At 53.0% G+C, this 14934-nt stretch overlaps 1 protein-coding gene across 1 annotated transcript in view; it reads left to right on the top strand.

Moving 5' to 3' along the window:
- The window catches only part of LOC129392945 (cadherin-23-like), a 336485-nt gene that overhangs the window by 115705 nt on the left and 205846 nt on the right, over positions 1 to 14934 (top strand). The window lies entirely within an intron of this gene.

Raw genomic sequence — 14934 nt, forward strand, 5'->3', positions numbered from 1 at the left:
CAAGGGCACGGCTCAGAGTTAATGAGCCTTGGACCCATTGCTCAGCTGCCATCCTGGCAGGCATGGCTGCCCTCTCTTCCCTCTCATGGGGCAGCAGGGAGCCGCACTGGCAAGGGGACGAGGGGTCATGTCCCTCTTCTCCCGCCCTTGGGCTGGGAGCCAGCCTTTTCCTTTCTCCTGCTTCAGGAGATGTGACTTCCAACACTTGGCCCTGTTGGAATCCCCTGGGATTCTCCAAAGGCCTGTGCCTCCAAGGAGAGAGTCTCTTCAAGTCATTCATTCATTTATTTAACAAATATTTATTGAATGTCTGCTGTGGGCTTGGCTCTGAGCCAGGCTGTCATTGTGCAGAGACCTGGGAGGCCACAGGAATGTGGAATGACAGGAGTTAGAACTAGAGGCAAGAGACCCTGGGTCCAGCCCCTGCTCTGTTCCCAGCTTGCTGAATGTGTTTGAGCATGTCACTTCACCTCTCTGTGCCATGGCCCTCCTTATCTAATAAAAACAAAGGGCAGGTGGATAAAGTGGTCTGCATGATACCCATCTGACAAGGAGAGGGTAGGCTGAGAGGAGCCAGCTGCAAAGGACACACCGTCCTTGGAGGAAGGCCCACATGGTTTACTTGCTCATGTGTAAACATCCCCGGTTGCTTTAGTGGCCTGATACTCGATGCCCTGCTTGGGGCTGCTCAGTGTGGCCAGTGGGGATGTGGTATCAGCTGGACAGAGGCCTGGCTACTCCTGATCTGAGGTACCTTGACATTGACCAGCCCTTGCCTGGTGTGGTCACCTGAGCTGGAAACTAGCTGCCTGGCTCTGACCACAGCTGGGGTACTAGCCCAGAGTCTACTGGCCCCTGGCCCGGAAATGAGCCCAAGCTTTCCTGCTTGCATTGAGGTCACCCTGGAAACCCCAGGCCCCTGCCCTTTAGAGTGTGATTCAGCAGCAAAGGGCCCTGCAAATGTGAACAGGGTGAGGATGCAAGCCAGAGAAATGGGGTGAGGGAGCACTGCAGACCCTGTTAGGTGTGAATGCCAGGGTCTGCCAGGGTGATCAGAGAAATCTCAGCAGGCTTCCTGGAGGAGGTGGGTTTCCAGCAGAGTCTGGCTGAGGTAAGCAGTGGTTGCTCTTGTGCTGTTTCGTGGGAAGAGAGAAACTGGAGTCAGGACACCTGGGTTCTAGTCTGCTGGCTTCAGGCCCTACAGCTTTCGAACTAGGGAGTTGAACCCAGCCCCTTCCAGGGCTGACATCCCATGATCAGAGGATGAAACCCAGCAGGAGAAGGTCCTTCCCATCCTTCAGCACCTTATCGTTCTTTGCAGGATGGCCGAGAAGCTCTGGTGGCCGCTTCCATCCATTCAATTCCTCTCTTGGCCATCTCAGCCATCTAGGGCCCTAATAATGATGGAGTCTGTTGTGTGCAGAACCCAAGGATTGGCACAGGGAGTAAGTTACAGGGTGGCAAATCCAGGTCTATCTAAGGAAGAGCTTCCTAATAATAAGACTGCCCACACACACCCATGCGCACACAGTCTATGCCCCTGCCTTGCTGACAATGTGCTGAGCTCCCCATCCCTGGAGTTATGCAAGCAGAAGTAGGAGGACCACTTCTCTCCAGCCATCTAGCACTGCGTGTTGGGGAAGTGATGAATCAGAGGGTCCCAAACATGCCCCAGCAGAATTTCCCAGGGGACTGGTTAGAAAGCATATTCCCAACCTCTGCAATTGTGAATCAGTAGGCTGGGGAGAGCCAGCCCAGGAAGCTGCATTTTTGACAAACTCCTCTGGTAATGGTGAGAACAGCCAGGTCTGGGGAGCCTTGGAGGATCCCACTAGAGGTTTTCTGAGAGGTGCTGAGGGTAGCCAATCTTGGATGTGAACTTTCAGCCCCTCCATGGCTGCCTGGAGACATGGCCCACCTGGACCCAAGTCCTCAGGCCAGGAACAGCAGGGAGTGGGAGGCGGTTCAAGGCTAGGCATTGCCCCGCTGCCTGCCTCTCCTTGGCCCCCACTCCCTCTGAAAGCCTCTGCCGGGTCCAGCCCCCAGCTCAGGAGAAGCTGGGCAGGTGTGTGTTTGAGTTTGTTTGTTCTCGTTCCCCTCCTGCCCACCCCACTCCCCTCACTAAGCTGTTCTCCATGTAATTATCCATTTTATGAGGGTGAAAGGCCCTGCAATTCACTTGTCGAAGTCCTAACGAGGCAGCGTAGATGCTTTCAAGTCCATAAAGAAAAGGGAAATCCTGCTAGAATTGGCAACTTAATTCACCAAGCCAGCCTCGACAGACCTCATTAAGTCCCCGTGTATTCATTTCAAGCTAATGGCTGTCATGCTGACTGCTGTTTGATTTGCTGTAATAGACTTTTATGGCGTTCCAATTTGCTCAAACGTGTTTGCCTGTGTCTGTGCCCAGCGGTGCTGCTCCAGTACCTCCGTTAGGGGCACGTGCCCGCCTCGCTGACCTTCAGCACTGCCCCCTCCCTGCTCCTCCCAGGGTCACCCCCTCAGCCCTCCAGTGTGCCCCAGGGAGGTGACCCTGGTGCTGGGGTGTTTAGGCAGGAGGATGGGTGTGAGGTTAGAAGTCTGGTGGTGCCAGGTGGCTCACTGGGTCAGGGAATCTGGAGGACCTGCTGGAGTCTCAGAGGTGGCTGTCCTTGAAGTTCTGACAAGTTCAGCCTCCTTAGCTGGGCAGTCTAGGCCTTTATCCATCTAGCATCAACCTACCTTTCCCAACTTATTTTTCAGTATTCTCTTCTGCTATTCCTTCATATGAACTCTCCTATCAGCCATAGAGCCAATTCAATGGCAATGGATACCTGTCTGTTTCTCTCTCTCTCTCTCTCTCACACACACACACACATGCACACACACACATTGTACTTTTCTAACTAGTACTGGAGTTCAGCCTAACTCAACTCTGCCTGTCATTCAAAGCCCACATCTCACCTACCATGTTCGGATCTGCCCAATTTTTTTTTTTAATGAACACAGCAAACATTTGTTGAACAGCTACTGAGCAGGGTCCAGGGATTCTGAGCTGACTTGGGCATGCAGGATAGGAAAAAATGCTACCATTTCCCAACTGTGTGACTTTAGACAAGTGACTTAACTTCTCTGGATTTCAGCTTTCTTATCTGTAAGATGAGCAACAATATCTGTCTTGCAGGATTGCTGTAGAGAATGTAGCTAGGAAAAGTCCTTAGCACAGCCTGTGGCTTGTAGTGTATTCAGTAAAATGTTGGTGATTAAGACCAAGGTCTTTGTCCTTGGTGAAGGCAATTTTACTAAGAGAAAGTCAAATAAGTGAATGTCTAACTACATCTAAATGTATTAAATGCCATGGTAGCTTTGTATGTGCACAGTGTATTGGAAACAGTGTGGTCTGTACATGGGGGCTATTTGTTTGGGGCCTTAGAGGCTGAGTAGGAGTTTGTTAGAGAAAGAGACTATGGTGTCTATGAATATCACTCACTTTCAGGGATCCTATAGCTTATTTTCATATATTGGAATTTCCCAGAGGAAAGTCAACTCTGATTTATGATTAGAGACACTGCTGAGGAGGGACAGTGGCTAAGTGGGTGTGTGTCCTTTGCAGGTCCCCACTGTTACCTCACAGAAACAAAGCCAGGCTGGAAGTGAGCCTCTGGGTCCCTGCCCAGGTCTCTGTGACAGGTCCTGTACAGATCCTTGTCCCATGGCTTCAGGTGACCAGCTTGAGGTGGGGATGAGGCTACTATGGGGAAGGGCTGGAGCTGGGGTGAGATCCTGGGAGCCTGAGAGGTGGAAGGTCCTTGCCTGAGCCTCAGTGCTGGCTGCGATCAGGGTCAGAGCCGAAGCCACGCCTCCTGGCCCTGGGCCCCACTAACCTGAACCACCTCTCCATGTCCCTTAACAAGGATGAAAGCTGCTCATTGCCTGTACCTCCTTACTAGAGATGGGAAAGCAGAGAGAAGGGTATCCCTGGATGCCATTTGTCAATGAAATCAAATACATAATTTATTTCTATGGTGACAGTAATAATAAATCGATTGTTGTTGTTGGTTTCCTGTGTGCCCAACACTGTTTTCTGCATGGGATCTCAGGGAGCCCTCACCACCACCTCCTGGGGTAGCCAGTCTTGTCATTCCCATCCTACAGAGACAGACACTGAAGTAGGACAGTTACATGGCATGCCCAAAGCTAGTCAAAGGGATGGAGCCAGGATTAGGAGGCAGGCCTGGGGTGGCACGACTTTTTGACATGTAGCTTCACTTCTACCTGCAAAGTAGAAATAATTATACCTGTCTTGCAAACATCGTAGTGAGGATTAAAGTAAATGAGATCACTCACGTAGAGTGCTCAGCCCGGGTCCCAGGATAAGTGCTTGCTCAGGAGATGGCTGTGGCTGTTGTTTGTGTGTTCATCTCTCCCGCCAGACTAAGCAAGGACTGAGCTTGGTCATCTGTGCATCCTCAGCACCCTGCCCCAGGCCTGGCGTATGGACTGTGCTCAGTGTCTTTTGAGTGAATTGGGTGAATGGAATTCACAAATGCAGACAGCCATGCGGCTCCCTCTGCCTCTTGGGTGGTGTGAGGACAAAAGGAACATTTACACAAAGTACTTTGCTCGGCCAGCTGGTCTACCGAGGTGAGGGCTTCCTTACTGTGCATGGTCCAGGGCTGGGTGAGGAGCGGTGAGGCCTAGCACTGAGCTGGCAAGGGCACTTTCACATGTGCCTTGCACTCCACTTTCCTCCCAGACACTGAAAGCACCTTGCCCTCTGCTGGTGCCCACTAGTTCCTGGATCTCAGCCCTGTCATCCTGTGTGCTTTGGCATGTGAAGAGCCCTGGAGTGGTGGCCAGACAGGGTCCAGAGCGTGCAGAGGTGGATTTGGTCCAAGAGGCCAACTTATTAGCACCCACCGCAGCCAGCAGCAGTGCCCCAGCTACCTTCCCACATGGCGTGCCTGTCAGATGCTGAATGATTTATAAACTGCATCCTCAGGTTGCAGCGAGAAGCTGGGGGGTGAGATGCGAGGGGGCTCCCACTGGCTTGTGCCTGCCATGGCCCCTGAGGTGACAGCTCCACTCATGAGCGTGTCATCTCCCACGCCAGGAGAGGCAGCCCCTTGACAGGCCATATTAATTTATACCTTGGGGCCACGGGCCTTGGCGGCCCCTCTGCATCTATAACCATGCACCTATTGATCTGGGAGAGGGAGACCAATAAATCATCGCAGGGGCTCTGGACTCCTGCAGGCCACAGCCAGAGTGGGTTTTTCTGGCTGAGCGGCAGCCCCCGACGATGTCTCTATGGCCCTCGGCGACCACCCTGAGGTGCCTGCCCTTTCCCTGGTCTGTCCCCTCTGTCAGCACAGTGACACATGCCTGGAGCCCTGCTCTCTTGCGGCAGGCAGATGCCATCGCCTGCGGCAGCCAGGACAGCAAGCTCTGGGCTGGTAGTGGTGAAGCGACATATGCTTGTGGGCAGAGCAGCAGGGCTTTCTACACAGTCCTGAGGGTTGTGTGTGTGTATGTGTGTGTGTGTGTGTGTGTTCTTATTTAAATAATATCTTCTGTATCTCCTAGTGTTTTCACTGTCTTTCATTTGTCCTCATGACAACTCTGTAAGTTAGGGGGGAATTATTCTTTTCATTTTATATATAAGAAACTGAGGCCAAGACAAATTCACTGACTTCTCCAAGTTCCCCAGAATCAGATAGACCTGCAGCATGTTCCATCCTGTGTCCTGCCTCCCAGAGGGCCCTATGAACTCGTTCTCACCTTCCAGCATCTTTGCATGTATTGTTTTGCAATTTGCCATGGCCTGCTTTTGATTTGCAATAAGTTGCAGGGCTGAGGCCCTGATCCATCCCTGGCTGGGGTAAGCGACAGGGAACTCTGGGCCTCATGCACAGGCTTAGGAGGTCCAGTGGAGAAACTGTACTCAGAGCCCACTGCTGGCTGTCTGCAGTGAGGACCACCCCTGCTGGGCATCACCTTGTAGCTCAGGACCCAGCCACGGTCATAGTGACACCCCTTCCTTGTGGCCTGCAGTGTTAGTGTGCTGCAGAGGCACCTCTGTGATTTTGGTCATCAGCTGTGCACACAGCATTGTTTGTGAGAAGCAGGTGATGACCCCCTTCCCCTGCCCACACACACACAGGCTAAATGCCAGCCTGCTCCCCTTGCCTGCAGGGAAGATTCAACATTTTCTGCCACCTCTTTCTGGTTCTTAGGTGCCAAGGAGGGAGTCAACGGGGTCCCACAAAACCAGGGCCCTGAGCTCAGCCCAGCCACACACTCAGAAGCTGCTTGCTTCCTCCTCCACCCAGTGGGGTGAAGCCAAGGACCCCTGGTCCCTCATGTCCCCTGTAACACCACCTCTTCCATGCCCATTGGGGGCGTGGCCAAGGCTGTGGGCGTCCTCCACCACCCACAGCACCACGAAAGAGGACAGCGTGGGAGCAGGAGATGGAGGGAGCCCAGCTGTAATTATTATTTTGTTTTAATGGTAATAATGTTCTTAATTACATCGGTTTCCTCGCCGATTCTAGCTGGGAGTCTTTGGGGGCCCATATAATTCTATTGCAATGATTGCGGGACCCTCTGCCATGAATACGAAGCAGGGGGACTGTGCAGAGCCCAGCTCTCAAGCATTAGGGATTCTACGGCACGCACCGGGACACCTTTTATTGTGCCCCCTGCCCTTTAAATAAAGAACCTCAAAATGGAAGGAGATGATAGCTGCCTGCTAGTTCTGCTGCAGTGTTGGGCTGTTAGCCTCGCACGCTGAGTCCATCTGCCATTTTTCAGCTCCTTTCTTTTAAATGGTTTCCTTGCCCCCATGGTGGGGCCTGATGGAGGGAGGGTACAGGGTCTTCTGCCTGTATGCCTTTTCCTCCAGGCAGTGGGGCACCCCAAGTGGGGGCAGACTTAGGAAACCAAGGGTCTAGAAAGGCCCCACCTACAGCCAAGGGCAGCTTTGTATCGTGAGAACCTGTGTCCCTCTGTGACATGGGGACCAGACTTCAACTGCATTGTGATGGGGCTGTGCACATGTGGGCTCTAACTGCACACTGGGAGGCCATAAACAAGGTGTTAGCCTCTCTGAGCCTCAGTTTTTTCATCTGTAAAATAGGGATACACTGAGTTGTGAAAGTTTAATGAGAGCACGTGTATGAAGCACCACATACATAGGTTGTACTTGGTAACTGATGGGTATTACCTTTTTTCTTTTCTTTTTCTTTTTTCTTTTTTTTTTTTTCTTTTTTTTTTGAGACAGGGTCTCACTCTGTCACCCAGGCTGGAGTGCAGTGGTATGGTGTGATCACAGCTCACTGTAGCCTTAACCTCCTGGGTTCAAGTGATCCTCCCACATCAGCCTCCCAAGTAGCCAGGACTACAGGCACATACCAACATGCCTAGCTAATTTTTGTATTTTTTGTAGGGCCACCAGCATTTTGTAGAGACAGGGTCTCACCACGCTGCCCAGGCTGGCCTCAAACTTCTGGGTCCAGGCAGCCTGCCTGCTGCGGCTTCCTAAAGTGCTGGGATCACAGGCATGAGCCCTCTCGCCTGACCTGAAGAGTATTACCACTGTTATGAAAAGCTTTGAGAACTTCAGGAAAGTTGCCTGGAAGTCCGAGGAGCTCGACAGATGGACTCATCCCCGTGGACTGATTGGCTGAAGTCAGGGCATTGGTGGTCAGGAAACTGACATTCCATTGGCAGTCAGGAAATGTGTGGGAAACATAAAACAAAGACATGGCAAGGGAAAAAAATGAAAGAGTCATCAAGAAACAGCTGGTAATAGGCCTAGACTGTTCCACGTAGACTCTGTGAAACCAGCACAGGGTGACCCTGGAGGTGACTTAATCCAGCCGCACACTCTGTGGGCGAGCAACACACTGAGTAAGGGTCAAGGATCTGCCCAGGGTCACCCCGCAATTAGTGGCAAAGCATGGGCCATCAAAGGTGGCTGGGGAAGATTCTCAGGAACAGGCTTCCAGAACCTATGAAACGGAGCTCAGCCCTGGGCCAGAGGCACAGCACTGCTTTCCCAGGTAAGGCCTGAGTGTCCAGAACAGGGCTGGGATGAGGGTGCTCCCCTCTGGGCAGCTCCCCAAACCCCATGAGCAGTAGACCCGGACTGCCTTCTTGATGCAGGTCACAGGTGTCCACAGGTGTCTGATCAGCCACCAGCACACTGCGATTGTTTTCCTGTTTCTGGGGGCTCTACAGTTTTTATCTTGGTCCCTTCACTTATCCTAACAAGTTCAAGTATTGTCCAAACAGCCTGGGGACAGGTCTGGCAGCCCCGTGACATGGAGGCCCACCACACAATAGGCTTGTTTTGATGTGTGCGCAGGCTGCCTGACCCACCTTGTTTTCTACCAGGAGGGGGAAATCGAGACAGCGCGAGCTTTGGGTTGATGGAATTATTATAATTTCTCTGATTCCTTAGCAGCCTTTAATTACTTAGCAACTTTGTGGTGTTGCCTGGAAGCTGTGAGGGCTGGGCTCTCCCTCTTTATAATAACCTTAAGTGGCAGCCACCTGTCCATCTATTAAAAAGCCCGCTCTTCTCTCCAGATGAGATAATGCCACCGAGAGATGTCACCCGGGGCATAATCACTAGATACAATGTAATCGTCCCCACTCACTGTCTTCATCATTGATCAGCCAGCCCACCTCCCAGGCGTGGGGCACTGCCAGCCCCAGGGAGCCCAATGCCCACTCACGTCCTTGCCCCGGAGAGTCGTGGGCTCAGGCTGGTCCCCTCTCCCAATCCTGCTCCCAAGAGAGGGAAATGGTGTGGGAGGCCTTTTCCCATTGACCCCTTCCCATCCCTGCACCTCCCAGTCTGAGCCCACACTTCCCACCATTGCTGACACGAACCCTCCATTTCAGAAATCCATCCCATCCGTGTGAGGCTTTGAGCCCCTGGTGTTCCTGTCATTCCTATCCCAATACCAAGTGGTCACTTTCCTGCCACCCAGCCTTTGTTCCTGCTGTGCCCTCCCCTGAGATGCTGCCATCCAAGCCCACAGCACCATCTTCCTTCCTGCCAGGAGCCAAACCCGACACTTCCTTCCTCAGAACCATCCTGTGGGAGAGGGTAGGGGAGGTTGGTCCTTTATCCCCATTCTACAGATAAGCAAGCCAAGTGCTAGAGATGTCAGAGCATATATCCCCTTCAGAAGCAGCTGCTGAGGGCCGGCGCCAGGCTCTTCACTTAGTCCTCTCTCCTCTGGATTTGGAGGCACAAGTCTCTGCTCCTTATACCCACCCATCCGAGCTTCTAAACCCCCCTCCCAGGTGGGCCCTCTGCCTCTTGACCTTGGCCCAGCCTTTCCTTCCTGGGGTGGCCCCTGGCCCTCCACCTGCAGACAGGGGCGGTCGCCTGCCTGTGCACAGTAAGACAAGTGCAGCTCAACCCTGAGTCTTGGGCGAGTTGCCTCACTTCCAGGGCTCGGCTGCTCCTCTGTAAATGCTCATCCTGGGCCTGTCCACTCCATGCTGTCTGGAGCTTAAAGCCTCATGCCAGTGGCATGAATTAATTCCTAGAGTATTTTTTCTGGTGGCCCCCACAAGCTTACACAGGTCTTTTTTTTGAGGAAACGTATTACTTAAGCTTACATATGGAGAAGCGAACACTCATAAATATTCAGCTTTATGAGTGATTGCAAAGTGAATGCATTTGTGTAACTGCACCCGGATCGAGAAGCAGAGCCTCGCCAGCATCTAGAGATCCCACTGTGCTCCTCCCTGTCCCTCTCCCTTCCCTTAAAGGTAGCCACTGTCCTGGCTTCTAAGCCCGTGGCTTGCTTTTGCCCATTGTCATTTTATTATATCCATTCCAGTGGGTTTCTGTTAACATGTAAGCCCCTGGGAGCAGGCAGCCAGCTTCCTCTTGGGGGCCACTCCCCACACTGGTTAGGAGCATGGTATTAGGAGTACCACAGAAGAGTTGGAATCCTGCTCTTACCACTTACATCTGTGTGTCACTGGGATGCTTACTGTCTCTGATCAAATGCATGTGGTGCTGACACAAGGTCCCCACTGTGCAGGCGATATGGGACAGTCCGCCTATACATTGCACGCACCAGGGGGAGCTAACCCCTGTGGTCATTACCTTGAGACACTCTCTCCCTCGTCCAGGGTCATCTTTCAGGTGGATATGGAGCTGCCTAGGTGCTGGGATAAGAGGCTGGATGCATGAAGGGGAATCACAGGGAAGTGAATGGGATGGGGAAAAAAGTTGGATTGAGAGGAAGGAGAAGGGAAAAAAGGAGAGGGGTCTTTTCCCCTCATACTGTCTCCTTCCATCCTCAGTGTAGTCCTTCCAGTTGGTAAGAAAGGTGTGATTGTCTCCATGTTAGAGCTGGGGAAAAAACACCCAGAAAGGTTCAGTGACTTGTCCAAGGTCACACAGCTTGTCTCACATCTTACGGCTCTTGTCTGCCCCCCAAAGCAAGCCCAAATGCATTTAACCCTTGGAGTAGACACTCAGGGTTTGGGGTTTACTGCCCGGCTGCTGCCTTTAGAGGAGCCGGCCCTGAGATGAAAAGGTGGAAGCAGGGAGGGTGTTTGGTTAGGGGAGGGATTCATCCAAGATGACCTTTATTGTGTTCTAGCACCTTCAGCCTCCCACAAAGCTTCTGTTCACATCAGCAACCCAATCTCAGTCCTGCATGGGAAAACACAAAAATCTTTAAGGGCTCCTTAGCGGCTAGAACTGATTGTTTTTTCCTTTCCTGGTCAAGGCTGGGGCAGGGCCAGAGCAATGGGAGAAGAATAATAAATTCTTCTAAAGCATTGTCTTTCTCCTCACCTCCCCCAAACCACCAGATCCCTCAAACTCGGGGACTACCAAACCTTAGAAAAAAATATTCCACCCAACACAGCCCAAAAGATGGAGATGGAGGGAAATGCAATAGCAGCTATTGGGGCGGAAAGCTCTAAATGGTGTGGAAGTAATGCCTAAAGTGTGCTGGCGATTACAGACATTTCCACGGAGCCACACTCGGGAGGCACGGGTCGGAGCCAGCAGCCGGGGGGAAATAAATAAATAAGTGAGCAAGCCTCAGAGATCCCGTTTAACCGTTGCCGTGCAGAAGGGAGGGATGGGGCAGGTCACTGGTGAGGGGCAGGAGGAGGGTAGAGAGGCTCATTCATGTATTCTCCATCCATCCACCTATTCATTCAAATGTATTGAGTCCCTGGGATGTGCCAGGGATGTTGCAAAAACCTTTCTGTGGTGCTCTGAAGCTGACGACCAGAAGCCCAGAAGGCTGGCGGGGTCTCATCCTGGCCCCCTCTCCAGCCTCCCCTTAAAGATTCTTTCCCCTGCTCTTCTATATTCCTGCACCTCCACCTTCTTTGTGGTCTCCAAGGGCACTAGGCCACAGGGCCTTTGCACGGCCTTTCTACTTCCCTGGAACACATCACCCTCCCCGTTTTTCATGAACTCCCAACTTCCCCTGGGATCTTCCATTCCTAATTCATCCCTCCTCCCAATGCAGAAAGATTTTTCTGTTCTTGGGCTTTCAGAGCAGCAGAGCTTCTATAGCTTTGACCTTGAGGTGTAATTACTCACATATATGCAGGACTATTTGATCACTGTTAGCTTCTCACAGGTGACTGTGAGCTCTGTGAAAGCAGGGGCAGGGACATGTGGCTTTCCACCGTGGACGGACCCTCAGGGCCTGGCGCACGGTGGGGACTCAGTGGATTTGTTGCAGGATGCCGTCCCTGCCCTCAGGGAGCTTCCTCCCCCTCCTCTGTAGCCCATATCCTTTAAGAGAGAAATTCCATGAACCAGCCCTTGGTGTGCTCTCTTCCAAGACCCATGCTGAAGGTAACTCAGAAGTGCGGTTCGAGCTCCCTGCCGGGCCGTGGGAGAAGGGCTGAGTCTGGCCTCGTCAGTCAAAGGCAGCTAGTGGCAAAAGGAGGATGCCTCGCTCAGGGCTACTGGAGGAAATCGCGTCATCTAATGGGGCTGGAGTGTGGTAAGCAGAGTAATGCCCCCTTGCCCACCAAAGATGGCCACATCAGAATTCCTGGAACCTGTGACTGTGTGACCCCACATGGAAAAGGGGATTTTGCGGTTAAGGACCTCTCTGTGAGGCCTCTGTAATCACCAGGGTCCTTATAAGAAGCAGGTAGGAGGGTCAGAGGAGAAGACATGACAGTGGATGCAGAGGTGAGTGTTGGGATCTGAGGTTGTTATGTTGCTGGCTTTGAGGATGGAGGAAGAGGACAGGAGCCAAAGAATGTGGGTGTCCTCTAGAAACTGAAAAAGGGAAGGAAACAGATTTCCCTTGGAGCCTCCAGAAGGAACGCAGCCCTGCGACACCTGTATTTTATTTCATTTTATTATTTACTTATTTTTTGAGACAGAGTCTTACTCTGTCACCCAGGCTCTAGTATAGTCTCAGCTCACTGCAACCTCTGCCTCTTGGGTTCAAGTGATTCTGCTTCCTCAGCTTCCCAAGTAGCTGGGATTACAGGCGTGCACCACCATGCCCAGCTAATTTTTGTATTTTTAGTAGAGACTGGGTTTCACCATTTGGCCAGGCTGGCCTTGAACTACTGACTTCAAGTGATCTGCCCACCTCGGCCCCCCAAAGTGCTGGGATTACAGGCGTGAGCCACTGTGCCCGGCCGACACCTGGACACCTGGATTTTAGCCCCCTGAGGCCCATGTTGGACTTCTGACCTTTAGAACCACAAGGTGATAAATCTGTGTTGTTTTAAGCCACTATGTATGTAGTAACTTGTTACAGCAGCCATAGGAAACTGACGCAAGGTGCTTTGGAGGCAGAGCAGTGGGACATGCGTTCTAAAGTGCACCCCTGAAGCACCCCCAGGCTCTGCCTGCCTTGCTTCTCTGTGGCCTTCAGGCAGGAGGATGGAAGCAGGTTGTCTGCACAACAGTGGAAGGCTGGTGGTTGTTGGGAACAATCCACGAGGGCCAGCCGTGGGCAGAGCATCCAGGACTAGGGAGGGCAGCTGGCTGGGAAGAGGCCCCATGGAAGCCAGTAGGGGTGGAGTGGTAGAGTCCAGGAACCCAGAGCTGCCAGCTGCAGGCAGGAACCCATGCTATAGGTGTGGAGAGAGGGAGAGATGGCAGGTACGGGGTGCTGGTGGTGCTACATCCAACAAGTGGCCGCCACACTGCTGGGACACCACAGAGGAGGGTTCAGCGGGGGCCTGAGCATCCGTGACCCTCCTGGGAAACCTGGCTTCTTGGCAGCAGCCCAGAAACCAGAGAAAGAGGCGTCCCTGCTTGGCTTGCTACAGCAGAGTGGCAGAGGCATGCTAGAGTGTTGCTTCCATGTGCCAACCCCACCCTCATTCATTCATTCATCTACTCACTTACCAAACATTGCTTGAGGGCCTGCTGGGTGCCAAGCCCATGCTTGGTGCTGGGGACCCAAGAGGAATGAGTCCTTGGCCTCCAGCAGACCCTGGCTGAAAGCCTTCACCCACAGCAACAGGATGCAAGACCCAGTGCTTGAGGACCCAGATAGCCACCAGCAAAATCTCGGCCCTCTGCATCGCTGAGGGGTGGAGCAGGGGGTTCACCCATCCCAGCTTTGGTGCTACAAGAAAGCCGGGCCCTGCCTTGGTTCCCAAGTCCCTGGTCCTCCTGTGGCATGTATCAAGCACATCTTCCTCTAGGCGGTAGAATTGGGTCAAATGAGCTTCAGATGAGCCTAGCAAAGTGGCTGTCCCTGTCCTGTCCCACCCCTACACTTGCCCCCACTGCAGCATCCAGCGCTCACCTGCGGCTCTCCACGTGGGCCCAGGAGGCAGGAAGAGGGACTGCCTGGGTCCAAGGTGAGCAGAGGGACCTCCCCCGTTTCTGAGTTATCTGTCTGCTTCTCTATTTCTGAGGTGGGCGGAGGCCCCAAAAGATGGAAAAGGGCTGCCTGAAGTTAGGGGCATGAAGGAGGAAGGGGCAGGGCACAGGCCTGGCATGGGCTCAGATAGACCGTTCCCTGCACTGACCTCCTTCTCCAGTTTCTGCTTATGCCACTCGTATGACACCTGGGACCTCTTAGTCTCAAGCTCCAGGATTCACAAATGATAAAAAATGGGGTCTGTATCTTATCATTTCCTTGAACCTCTAAAGCCCAGGGGTACTGGATGGAGGGGAAACGCTGAACAGCAATAATAATAACGATCATGGAGACCGCATGCGTCACTCGGGTGCTTTTTATAACCAATCTATGGCCAAGGTGTTGGGATTCTCCCCCTTTTAAAAATGAGGAAGCTGGGGCTCAGAGAGGTTAAGTCTTGCCCACGTCACAGAGCAGAGATGGGATGTGGACTCTTGTCAGTCACTCCCAGCACCCCTTACCATGCTGCACCTCTATTGACCAAGGGCTGGGCTGCAGAGGTGTTTATGTCTCGAGTGTCGGGTGCATGTGGCCGGGGTTCTCAGAGAACCCAGCAGATGACAGACCATTGTGAGAGTGGTGCTGGGCTCGTAGGGCAGGACACCTGGACTGTGGCACCTTGCAGCCTTCCTGAGGTCTCCCACCACCCCTCTCTCCAGCCCCACCCCAGTGCCCTAGGTCAGCATAGGACAGAGTGGGGTGGGGATGCCAGACACCTCTCTCAGTCTTAGAGAGCCAGGCTGGGCAGCTTGTTCCTGGAGAGACAGCCTCCCGCCCCTGCACAGGGCACGCACGCGTGCACACACCTCAGCTGCCACAGCCGCCCTGCCTCCTTCTGTCCCGGGTGTCTCCCTCACGGGTCAGTGCCCCCAAGTGCTAAATCATGAGCAAATCGGCCACAGCCAGTGGGAGGCCAGCAGGACACAGGGAGGGGATGCTGCCATCAAGGCCATTAGCACTGAGCTTGCCAGGTCGACGCAGCACAGCTGATTGGAAGAGAGCAGCCCAGCCTCCTCCTCTGGGCCCTGTGTATAGCCCTTCAAGGTGT

This window comes from Pan paniscus, chromosome 8 (assembly GCF_029289425.2).
Source record: "Pan paniscus chromosome 8, NHGRI_mPanPan1-v2.0_pri, whole genome shotgun sequence".
NCBI lineage: Eukaryota > Metazoa > Chordata > Mammalia > Primates > Hominidae > Pan > Pan paniscus.